Source organism: Triticum urartu, chromosome 6 (genome assembly GCF_003073215.2).
Source record: "Triticum urartu cultivar G1812 chromosome 6, Tu2.1, whole genome shotgun sequence".
NCBI classification, from domain to species: Eukaryota; Viridiplantae; Streptophyta; class Magnoliopsida; order Poales; family Poaceae; genus Triticum; species Triticum urartu.
This window is the reverse complement of record NC_053027.1, coordinates 533,765,313-533,776,640: the sequence shown is the minus strand read 5'-3', so window position 1 is coordinate 533,776,640 and position 11,328 is coordinate 533,765,313. Positions and strand designations below refer to the sequence as shown.

General features: G+C 43.0%; 1 pseudogene; it reads left to right on the top strand.

Moving 5' to 3' along the window:
* Nucleotides 1-201: 201 nt before the first annotated feature.
* LOC125516924 lies at nucleotides 202-2,840 on the top strand (annotated as a pseudogene).
* Nucleotides 2,841-11,328: the final 8,488 nt, after the last annotated feature.

Here is an 11,328-nt window from a genome sequence, read left to right as displayed (position 1 = left end):
TTACATCCAATCATTTAGGAGAAGATGTAAGTTAAACGTGCACAGGGGAGGGGCGATGACTATGAGAAGATATTGGTTAAATGTCATAGGTGCATAGTACGATCCTCGCAGCCCACAAGCCACCCACGGTTACGAGGAGGGTGGTTGAGGCGGTGTTGTGGCCTGAGAAGAAGAAGCCCGGCAGGGCGGTGGTCGGAGTCGATGCTTCGTGATGCTCGACTAGCTTGGGGTCGAGCTCGGCTTCGACACGACGACGAGGCCTTCAACGCCGATTTTGAGGACTTCGACGCCAACTCCGGGTACTTCAACTTGGAACGCGGGCATGGCGCGATATCTACGGAGGATGAAAATGACGAGGTTGTCGAGATCAATCCGTTAGCTGCCAAGAGATCCATCTCAAAAGGTTTTAATCTGCTCATTTTATAACCTTTTGCGATTGACCACTTTAGAAGCTAGGATATTGTGTGATTGGTTTAGATTCCTTGGGTAGGAAAAGAAATTGTGTGGGGTTGGTGTTGGAAGGCTTGATTTGTTGGTGTTAGGGCATCTTCAATGTTGAGCCGCAAACCAGACACACTAAACATCCGCGAACGCGTATGGGCGCATCCACAGACCCGGATTTGGGAGCTGGTCATCCAACCCTATTCCTCAAATGTCCGCCTCTATTAACTTAAGAAAATAGCAATGGCCTTCCATCAAATAGCAATGGTGCTCCACTATATACAATGATTTCTAGCTTGTGAGAGCTGCAACCCAATTCACTTCCTCCAAATAACCATTGTGAGGTTCAGATCTTCTGCCAAAATAGCTTGTTAGAGATGCAAACCTTCCACCAATGAGAACCTAACAGAAATCAAACTGATTTCCAAGTTATTTTGACCACTCACTTCCATCAAAAAGCAGCGGCCTTCCTCCAAAGCAAACAGAGAGGAGAGAGGTTGTGGCATGAGGTATGTGGTGGCTTTTGATTGGCAAGGCAAACACCCGAACTTATAGAAATCTTCCCGTGCTTTTGCATGATTTGTGGTAATTCAGGGGGCCGGATGCATCCGCGGACATATGCGGCTCCAGGGTTGGATGATAAAAATTGGTTTGACGCATTTGCGGTCGTTTTGAGGGATGTGATTGGAGATGCCCTGTCACCTGTTTGTTTAGAGATTTTGGGTTGGAATGGATTGGATGTTATGAAGTGAATTGGGTTTAGGGCTAGGCCTTTTTCATTTCTCAGCCATGTTTCCTCGAACTGATTAGGCTGGTAGGTTGGTTTCACCACTCTTCCCGCAGAGAATCAATTTTGGTTGCTAGGTTGTTGATATTGTGATTTATATTTTTTGTGACCTTTGATGGAGATTAACACATTTCTGTTTATAGTCAAATGGGTTTGAAAATCTACAGAGGGCCGAATTTCTTTGTTTTCTATTGAGGTCTTGACCTTTTGGGTTGTTTCCTTGTTTTAGATGGTTGTAGGTTTGAATGGGAATTTTCTATACTTGGTTCAGTTGTCAGTCTGAAGGCTTATTTTGGTAAATGTTGAGTCCTACTAGAAAACAATCCTTGATTCTGCATCATCGATAATGGGATTTTTTTCACAGGGTTGATAATGGGATTTAAAGATCAATAATTACAAAATGATGGCAAAGGTCTATATCATGTCCATAAGTTGTAATTTAATTTATTTTGTGGGTGACTAATGCTTTCACCGAAACGTGAAGAGGATTGCACCCATGATGGTTCAGTGTTCATAAGAATTGTGATATTATACATATGAATTCATGTACATGATGAAATTAATTACTTTTTGTGAGACAAGCTTTTCTATATTCATCTATATTAGCATTGACATTGATGTTGCATTGCAGATGACTTGAGCACCAGGACTAGTGCTGGTTTTGATGGCCCCACACAAAGGCCAGGTAAAAGGAAGAGAAAAAACCAATTCAGGGGCATCCGGCAACGCCCCCGGGGTAAGTGGGCTGCTGAAATCAGAGATCCTATTAAGGGTGCCTATGTTTGGCTTGGTACTTTCAACAGTGCTGAAGAAGCTGCAAGAGCTTATGATGTTGCAGCACGTAGAACCCGTGGCAAGAAGGCCAAGCTTAACTTTCCAGATGAACCAACAAATCCTCAGAACCACCGTGTTCTCGATGTTATTCCTAATAAAGTACCCAAGCCAAGCACAACACAAGAACAAAGTTTCATACCAGCACTCAACAACCTTGCCAACCAAAATGATTTCGTCTACCCATCTGCTAACTTCACATCAAACCAGCCACTTGTTCAGCTTGACAACATGCCATTTGTTCCTGCAATGAGCTTTGTTCCCCCTGTTGAAGTTCCTGCTATGAATTTGTACTATGACCGGAGAAGTAACACCTTTGGATGTTCTAAGTTGGGCCGAGAGTATTACACCAAGACTCCCGATATATCATCCATTGCTCCCATTTCAACCATTGCTGAAGGAGAAGGATCCACACCTATCAAGAGTAACACCAACAACTCAATGGTGCCTCCTGTTATGGAGAATAATGGTGTCAATTTGGAACCTTGGATGAGATATCTTATGGATGATAGCGTGGATGAGATGATTAGTAGCCTATTGAATTTTGATGTGCCTCGGGATGTCGTTGGCACCATGGACTTTGGAGCTTCGATGACATGCCCGTCTGTGATCAATTTTTCTCAGAGAATCAAACCCTATATATCGGAAAAAATGGTAAGCCTTCCAATTTGGAAGTTCAGTACGAGTTTATAATGTTTTCATTACTCTGAATTTATTGTTTCGTGTTTCAGGAATAAGACTATGGAAGATTTGGAAGCACTCTATTGCCTCCTCCGACTAGCATATGCTTCTATTCAAGCTTAGAAGCAAAAAAAGTTGCATCTTGAGTCTATATTGTAATCGACCCATTCCCTAGTTGACTATCGATGTCTGGAAACCAATTATGATCTGATGAACCGTTGTCTTGTCTTTTGCCAACTTTTATGTCACCAGTACCATTTCTAAATGTGAAAACATGAATTCTTGTCTAGTTTGCTTTAATCTGTGCACGTCTTCTCATTTCCTTTCGTTCTAGATGTTTATTTATATTTTGGAAATAAAATTAACTTATATGCCACCATGTTTATATAAGCCGACTAGCATATATTTTTTTACCTGGAAGACCGCAGGGCTTACACCCCAGAACATTTTATTAGAAAAAAACAAGGTACAAATACAAGATTCCTCAAGAGGAGGAACAAAGAAATAGAAAAACTATACAAGAAAGGTTAAAGAAATCTAAAAAAGAAAGGAGAGGCACTAAAATCTACTACTAGGAAAGAAAGAATATACATATAAGAAGGGCCTCAAGGGGGCAAGAAATTAATCCATTTGAGTAGAGCTTCCTTGTATTTGGTCTTGATCCGGTGTGAAAGAAGAGTAATATCATGGATAAACCCATTTCTCCACTGCCTAAAAGTTGGTTTGACCTGCCTAAAAGCCCAGTCATTCTGAACTTTCCAAATATTCCACCATGCAAGAAATACCACCTCTCAGAAGAAAGGATTATTAAACTCCCTCCTGGCATATAAGGCAATTTGCACCATATCGTTGCTGTCCAACCAGGAAACCTGCAGATAGTTCCATATTCTCATACTGAAGTTACATTGGAAGAATAGATGGTTCCTATCCTCAATGACTCCAGTCGGGCATAGGACACAACTAGGTCCATCATCAATTTTCCAATGGCGTCGTTGAATCATATCCTTGGTGTTAACTCTGTCCATAATTACTAGCCAGGCTAACATTTTAATTGTCATGGTACAACAACTCTTCCAAACCCAGCTCAGAATAGGATTGGCAGAAACACGCTGATGTGCAAAATCATAGTACATTTTTGCCGAGTACTCTACCTTTTTTCCATGCCTCCAATTCCATTTATCATTACAATCATTGTACAAGGAGGTCATAGCTAACAAGATTGATAACTGATTGAACTCCCTAAAATCCAGTTTAGACAGTTGTAAGGAAAACATTTGCTGCAAATTTCCTGCCTGTACCACTTCCATCACAGAGAGGTTCTTCTGTAGACAAAAAGAGAATAGCCTTGGAAACCTTTCTTGCAGTGGAATGCAATACTGGTCAATCTCCCAATGATCAGACGAAAATAGCACAAAATCTCCTCTACCAACGGAGATAGAGGTAACAACCCTAAACTTGTCCATTAATTTGCAAATGTCCCTCCACCAGAAAGAGCCACATAGAGTAGTGTCATGAGGAATTCTCTGAAAGTAGTATGAGTCCCATAGCAAACGTACCCATGGCACATCTGTGGACAAGGGGCCAAGCGGACATCTGCGGAATTCAGGTACTTAAGAAGCAGTGCATCATTCTGTAGTCCCAGATTCAAAATTCCAAGCCCCCTTCATCTTAGGCTTGCGGACAAGGGGCCAAGCAGCCAAAGAGTGCCCCTTCTCTTGACCATATTTCCTCCAGAGGCACTGTCTCTATATCCTTTCTAACTGCTTTAGAATACCTTATGGCAACGATAGACTAGAAAGGAAGAAAATAGGCAGTGAAGATATCACTGAATTTACCAGTTGCAACCTACTGCCTTGTGGTAAGAACCAAGAGCTAGCAGTTAGCCTTCTTTCCATGCAGTCCACCAAAGGTAGCAAATCTACAATTTTGGGCCGAGTGGTTCCAACAGGAAGTCCCAAATAAGTGAAGGGCATTGAACCTAGCTGGCAACCAAACAGAGCAGCAAGTGCAGTAGCAACAGAGGAGTCCACATTGATTGGGTACATTGAAGATTTATGGAAGGTAATTTGAAGTCCAGTTGCCAAAGGAAAGGAGTTCAACACTGATTTGAGGACCTCCAACTGAGTTGAGTCAGCATTCACAAACAGTAAACTGTCATCAGCATACTGCACCACTAGATAATCAGGATCATGTGTTGGCAATGGCAAGGTTAGCAGACCCTTACACAAAAGATCATCGATCATAGTCTGCAAAAGATCAACAACAATCACAGAAAGCAAAGGAGAGATAGGATCTCCTTGCTTTACACCACATTTGCACTTGAAATGTTTTCCAGGTACACCATTTAACAGGATAGATGAAGTTGCAGAAGATAATAGATGTTGAACCCAGGTGATCCATTTGCTATCAAAGCCTTTTGCCACAAGAATTTTCAAAATTGCCTCATGCTGAATGGAGTCAAAAGCTTTTTCAAAGTCTAGCTTGAGCAATATGATTGGCTTCTTTGAATGGTTGCATTGATGAATATACTCAAAAGTCCAAGAAATACAATCTTGGACTGTTCTTGATTTAGTGAAGCCATACTGATTCTTATGAACACAGTTGGTGATTTCATCTTCAAACCTGTTAGCTGCCAGTTTAGTCAGAAATTTCAGTCCCACACTTGTCAAGGAGATTGGCGTAAAATCTCCTACACCCTCAGGTGTTTGCTTTTTTGGGATTAAAGTAATGAAAGCTTCATTGAGATTTTCCAAAAGAGCAGTGCCTGCATGAAATTCATTCACCAGCCTAATGAAATCACTGGAAATGATAGACCATCATTTCTTTATGAAAAGGCCATTAAAACCATCTGGCCCTGGTGCCTTATCAATGGGCATTTCTTTTATGACCTTTTCAATTTCTTTTAGCTGAAAAGTTTTTGTGAGCACCTCAAGACCCTGCACTTTTGGGATAAGTGAGAGAATGTCATTGCCCAACAAAATTAGCTTAACCGTTCCCATTCTGCCCTTGAAAGCATCCAAAAATTCCTTTGCTATTTCCCCATGATCTGAAGAAACTGTTCCATCAGACAATTCTAGCCTAGCAATAGAATTCTTCCTAGACCTCTCTGTTGCCATGCTTGGAAGAATTTTGAATTTTCTTCTCCTGTATAAAAACTGCAAGTGTAAGAGATGCTCATGATGCATCTTAACTATCTTCCTGAAGTTATATTCAGGTATAGATAGAGGCCTCCAATCCTCCAAATCATCCAGCCACAGGATTACCCAATTGCACTTTTCAATCAATGATTTGATATGTGATAGCCCCTTCTACCATTTTTTGAGTGCAAACCTCAAGGACTTCAATTTGTCCATAATTACTGCAGTTATATGGCTCTTATGTGAAGGTTTGTTCCAAACATCACTTACACAGTCCATGAACCCAGGTTGATGCATTCAATAGTTTTCAAATCTAAAGATATGAGCTTTTGGAATTGAGGTGCAGATGGACATTACACAAGGAACATGATCAGACGCAGTTCTAGCAAGAGGTGCAACTTGTGTCATGGGGTACTGATTAATCCAACTGGCAGAAGTAAAAAACCAATCCAATTGCTCAAGAAGTGGAACATCCTACATGCTTGACCAGGTGAATCATCGACCTTTTAAAGGAAGTTCCAGCAGTCCTAAGTGACCAATGATCTCATTAAAGATAAAAATGTCATTAACATTCCCACCAGGAAGATTACGACTGTCCATGGACCTAATGAAATTAAAATCTCCCAATAACAACCATTTTTTCTCGGGTCCCACCTGAAAATTATAAAACTAGTTAACAAACTCATCCCTCATTATACCCTGACAAGGCCCATAAACATTTACTAGAAACCACTGGTCACTATTATGCACCGATGTGAAATTGATGACAATTCCAAAAGGCTTTACTTCAATTAAGACACCTTTAAAAACATCTGAACGCCACACTGTCAAAATACCACCCGAGGCTCCTCTCGAGGGTGATTCAATGAACTGATCAAAACCCATAGGGAAAATTCTCTTAATTAACGAACAAGGACAATCTGATAACTTAGTTTCTTGCAAACAAGCAACTGCACACTGACTTTCAGTTATTTTCTCTCTAACAGAACGCTGTCGTGTTTCAGAGTTGAGACCACGAACATTCCAACAAAGCACCTTCCAATTACGCAAAGATATTTGATTCATGAGATAACCAGAAGCAAAGTAGCAAAAACTGCATGACATACAATGCCATACACCCCACATCATAGGAAACATAAGACATCCAGTTCTGACCACACGACATAAAGTTTATCATGACAGAAACGACAACAAATTTGACAGGCTCGCTACACCTAGATAAAGTTTGAAACTGCAACATTTAAACACCATTGGAGGAGGAGGAGTCCTTGGGATTAGCCATAAGCTTATCCTTGGACAGCAGGTTGGGTCGATCTCCAGCTCCGCTCCAATTGCTTGCAGCACGTTGAGAGGTGTGGATGGAGGGACATCTTCAGACTTGCCATTATCGCCAGCGTCGTCAGTATTGGGCTGGGCCTTCACATGCATGGGCTTGGACCAGGGACGCCTTTTAGTGGTCTGGAGGGAAAGTTGTTCAAAAATCACAGGCTTGAACCCATCCAGTTTTGCCGCGCTTCTTGTACATCTCTGTACAGAAGTATCCACTAAAGAAGCCACAGTCTTCCTTCTTCTTGTCTGTTTCTTTTCCTTGGCCTGCGTAGAAGAAAAAACAACAGAAGAGGAAACAGAGTTCTCCTCCAGGCTGTCAGACACAACATCTTCAGTGAATTCCTCTCCAGACACGATAGGTTCAGACACTGCATTATCATTAGTACTGTGAACCTCATCAGGTGAACCTCCAAAAAGAGCTCTAGCAACTGGGCGTTTAGCCACAATAGATTTCCTTAGAGCAAGGCTGCTGGGCATACTTGGCACCAACGAAGACATCTTCTGAGAATCGTTGAAGGCAATGGTCCACGTGCGCTTGGAGTATGTCACTGTCCCAAATGGCTTAAAGAAGATAGGTCTAGGCACCTCCATGACAACAAATTCAGATAACAGATTTTCAAATGATGGCCCAGCCACAATCCTTGCCATGCCAATGAAGATCTCATGCTGCTAAATGACAGGAGGTTGATATGGCACAATTGCCAGAGGATTTTCCAAAACGGACGGCTGCACATTGTCCTGTAACTGTTGCTCATGCTGAAACTGAAGTTATTCCTCAAACTGAACCTCAACATGCTGTTCAACAGACCTTGAACCCTCAGGCTGATCAATCAGAATAGAGACCTGGTCCTGCCCCTCAGGCTGTGGCGGCTGCTAAAGCTCATCCTCATTGTCCCCCCAGTTGGCATTTCCCCATCTAGCACCCCCAATGTTATTTTCTGGAGGCAATGGAGGGGCTACGGGCGCATCGTTCCATCCCATCATTGGATATGGTGGAAGAACAAACATTAGATTGTCTTGCAGCAGGTTTCCCGGTAATGGGTGAGGATTACCACCCAGAGGCATTGGATCTTCATCATTTGGCATCTGGTCAGCGAAGTCATTGCCCAATACATAGCAAGCAGCGGTCCATGAGACCTGAGCTCCTCCCCATTCGGCATAGTCTCCAAAGACCACATCCCGTGGCACCAATGGTGTGTCCGGAAAACTTGCCTCTACTAAAGTACGAACCAGATATGGATCCTCACTATCCCAAGAGTGCAATTTCCCAAAGGTGCCTACCGCCTGTCATATGAACTCCGTATTGCGATAATCAAGAGGAATACCAATGAACATGAGCCAACCCTTACGGAACATATGATTCCCCTTAAAATTCTCTCCCTCATCATGCTTCATAAATCTAACAAAACGATCATCACCTAGAGGAAATGGGGCATGCTGAATCAACGCATATCTGATAGATGGATCCCTGACTTGAAATAACCCAACCCCATGGAACCAAGGCTGAGTAGAGCAAACTAGAGTACCGCTGCTCTGAAGGAACTGAACAATCTCTTCCTTGACCGGCCCGAGCGGTCCCTCCGGAGCAGGCATGACCTCAGCGACCATGTAATCCTCATGGCGGCGAGGAGGACGAGCAGCCGGCATGATGAAGGTGTGTGGAAGCCGCCTGTCCCCACCATCAATGATGTGATGGCCTGCCGGCAGGAAGCGCTATGGATCAAGCTCAAAGTTCGCCATGGCTGAAATCTGTGGGGAGGGGATGGGGTTTTCTTTGGGAAGAGGAGGAGGGGGATTGGTGCAATGTGGGCGGCGATGATGTGACTGGGCAAGCTATCCCTATAACTCCGGCACCGTTCCCCTGACCGGCAGGGTTTTCTGATATACTCATGCTTTGTTGCAGAGAAATTGGTCTCCAAGCCAACCCATTGGTGTGCGCGAAATCATTACAATCTTTGCTAGAGTGACCCGTGCGTGAGCAAGCCGAGTAGACCGCTCGCATTCCACAAGAGGCCGCAAGGTGGCCCCTATGAGAACACAGGGTACAGGTTAAAATATGGTCCACCATGTCATTGACCATAGCTTCAAATTGTTGTGAAGCTTCTTGCGTGGTGGGTATTTCTTGCTGATGGGTTGGTGGGCTTGGGTCAGTAGTTGCATCCAGCATCTCAGAAACTGGGGTATTCTGAGACAAGGCAGGACCAATAACAGCCGAACCAGAGACTGGCCCAACAGAAAAATCTTGAGACACTGGACCAGATTGGAGTGCCTCCAAAGGTGATGGGCCAGATCCCAAGCTACCATTTTAAACTAGAGAAATTCCCGCTTCCGGAAATTGTGCAGCAAGATTACTAGAGACCACAGGCCTCAGATCCACAGGTAGCAGATCCTGTGAGGGCGACATGGTCGACCGGTGCAACTCCGGCAAATGCTGAACAGTACCAAACACAATAGGTGGCCGAGCCACGGTCCTATGCAAGTCAAGGGGGGAGCTTGCCGAATAACAACACGCTCATGAGCAGATAGATCATATCCCCCATCCATAATAGTATCAATGCAATTTTGAGAAGCAGGATATCTATAACCTTTGCAAGCAGAATACTATTCAAACGTGGCAAAAGACAATTTCTTCCGAACTGTGGTAGCTAACTTAAGAGAAGATCTAACTAGAGGCTTATGCATGGCCAATAGACCTATAGTAGATCTACGTTTAGTAGGACTAATCAGAATCCACTCAGCATCGCATTCCTTATGCCAGATCTTAAGTTCCCGAACCTAATTAGGCCCTCCATTGCCCCAAAGATTGAAATAACATTTAAACAGATCACAAGCAAATGAACACAGATCCATAATAATAAATCCAACTTGCTTGCATGAGAGTTGGAAAGAAAAAACCTTGTCTTTGACATGAAGAACCAGAAAATCGATGGTCGATCGACCAATCGCAGCCTCCAAAGCTGCCGCCACCGAATCCTCCGACAACCGGAAAGCATGGCGGATAAAGGACACAATCAATGTGAAAGCCCTCCTTCGTCCCATTGGATGGATCGTTTGGCCAGTAGATCTAAAAACCTCATCAGAAAAAACCCTACCCTTGGAGAAGTCCAAGCCAAGGGTAGATCCACCAGAGGAATGAAGGAAATATGCCCTAGAGGCAATAATAAAGTTACTATTTATTTCCTTATTTCATGATAAATGTTTATTATTCATGCTAGAATTGTATTAACCGGAAACATAATACATGTGTGAATACATAGACAAACAGAGTGTCACTAGTATGCCTCTACTTGACTAGCTCGTTAATCAAAGATGGTTATGTTTCCTAACCATGAAACTAGTGCAGAACCGGGCAATAGCACCGGTTCGTAAGGCCCTTTAGTGCCGGTTTGGTAACCGGCGCTAAAATGTAGGCACTAAAGGCCCCCCCTTTAGTACCGGTTCAGCACGAACCGGTACTAAAGGGCAACCAGGTGGCATGAGCCAGCTTCGGGGACAGGGAGCCCTTTAGTACCGGTTGGTGTCACCAACCAGTATTAAAATGTTGGGGGGGTTTTGGGTTTATGATTTTTTATCATTTAATTTTGTGTTTTCCATTTAATTCTTTTTCGTTTGCTGGTATTTTACGATACTACATATTGTACACGTTATGCATATATATAAATAGAATTTCTAGTAGAACCGATCATAATATATATATATATATATCATCGAATGTCTCACAACCACCATTAATTAATTCACACATATATACAATTTCTCCTAATTGGTGCCTTCGGAGCACGATAAGAATTGGATGTGGTTCATGGGGGCGGTAGCGGGTAATAGTATTCTCCTTTGGGATCTATGACCTGGTCGAGCAAAAATCCCGCTATTTCCTCTTGAATTGCTTCTATGCGGTCCTGTGCTAGGAGCTTGTCCCGCACCTCTTTGAACTGCTAAGAAGGAGATCAATATGCATGTGTATTAGTTGTGTGACTAGATATCGATAATGGTGTAAAAATTGTGAATAGTGTTCTGACAATCGATATCGTACCCACTCCTGTCTTTGAGATTTGCTCCTTTCGGACGCCATCATGCGAATGTTCTCGCAAACGTAGTATGCACATAGATCATTCCCTGGCG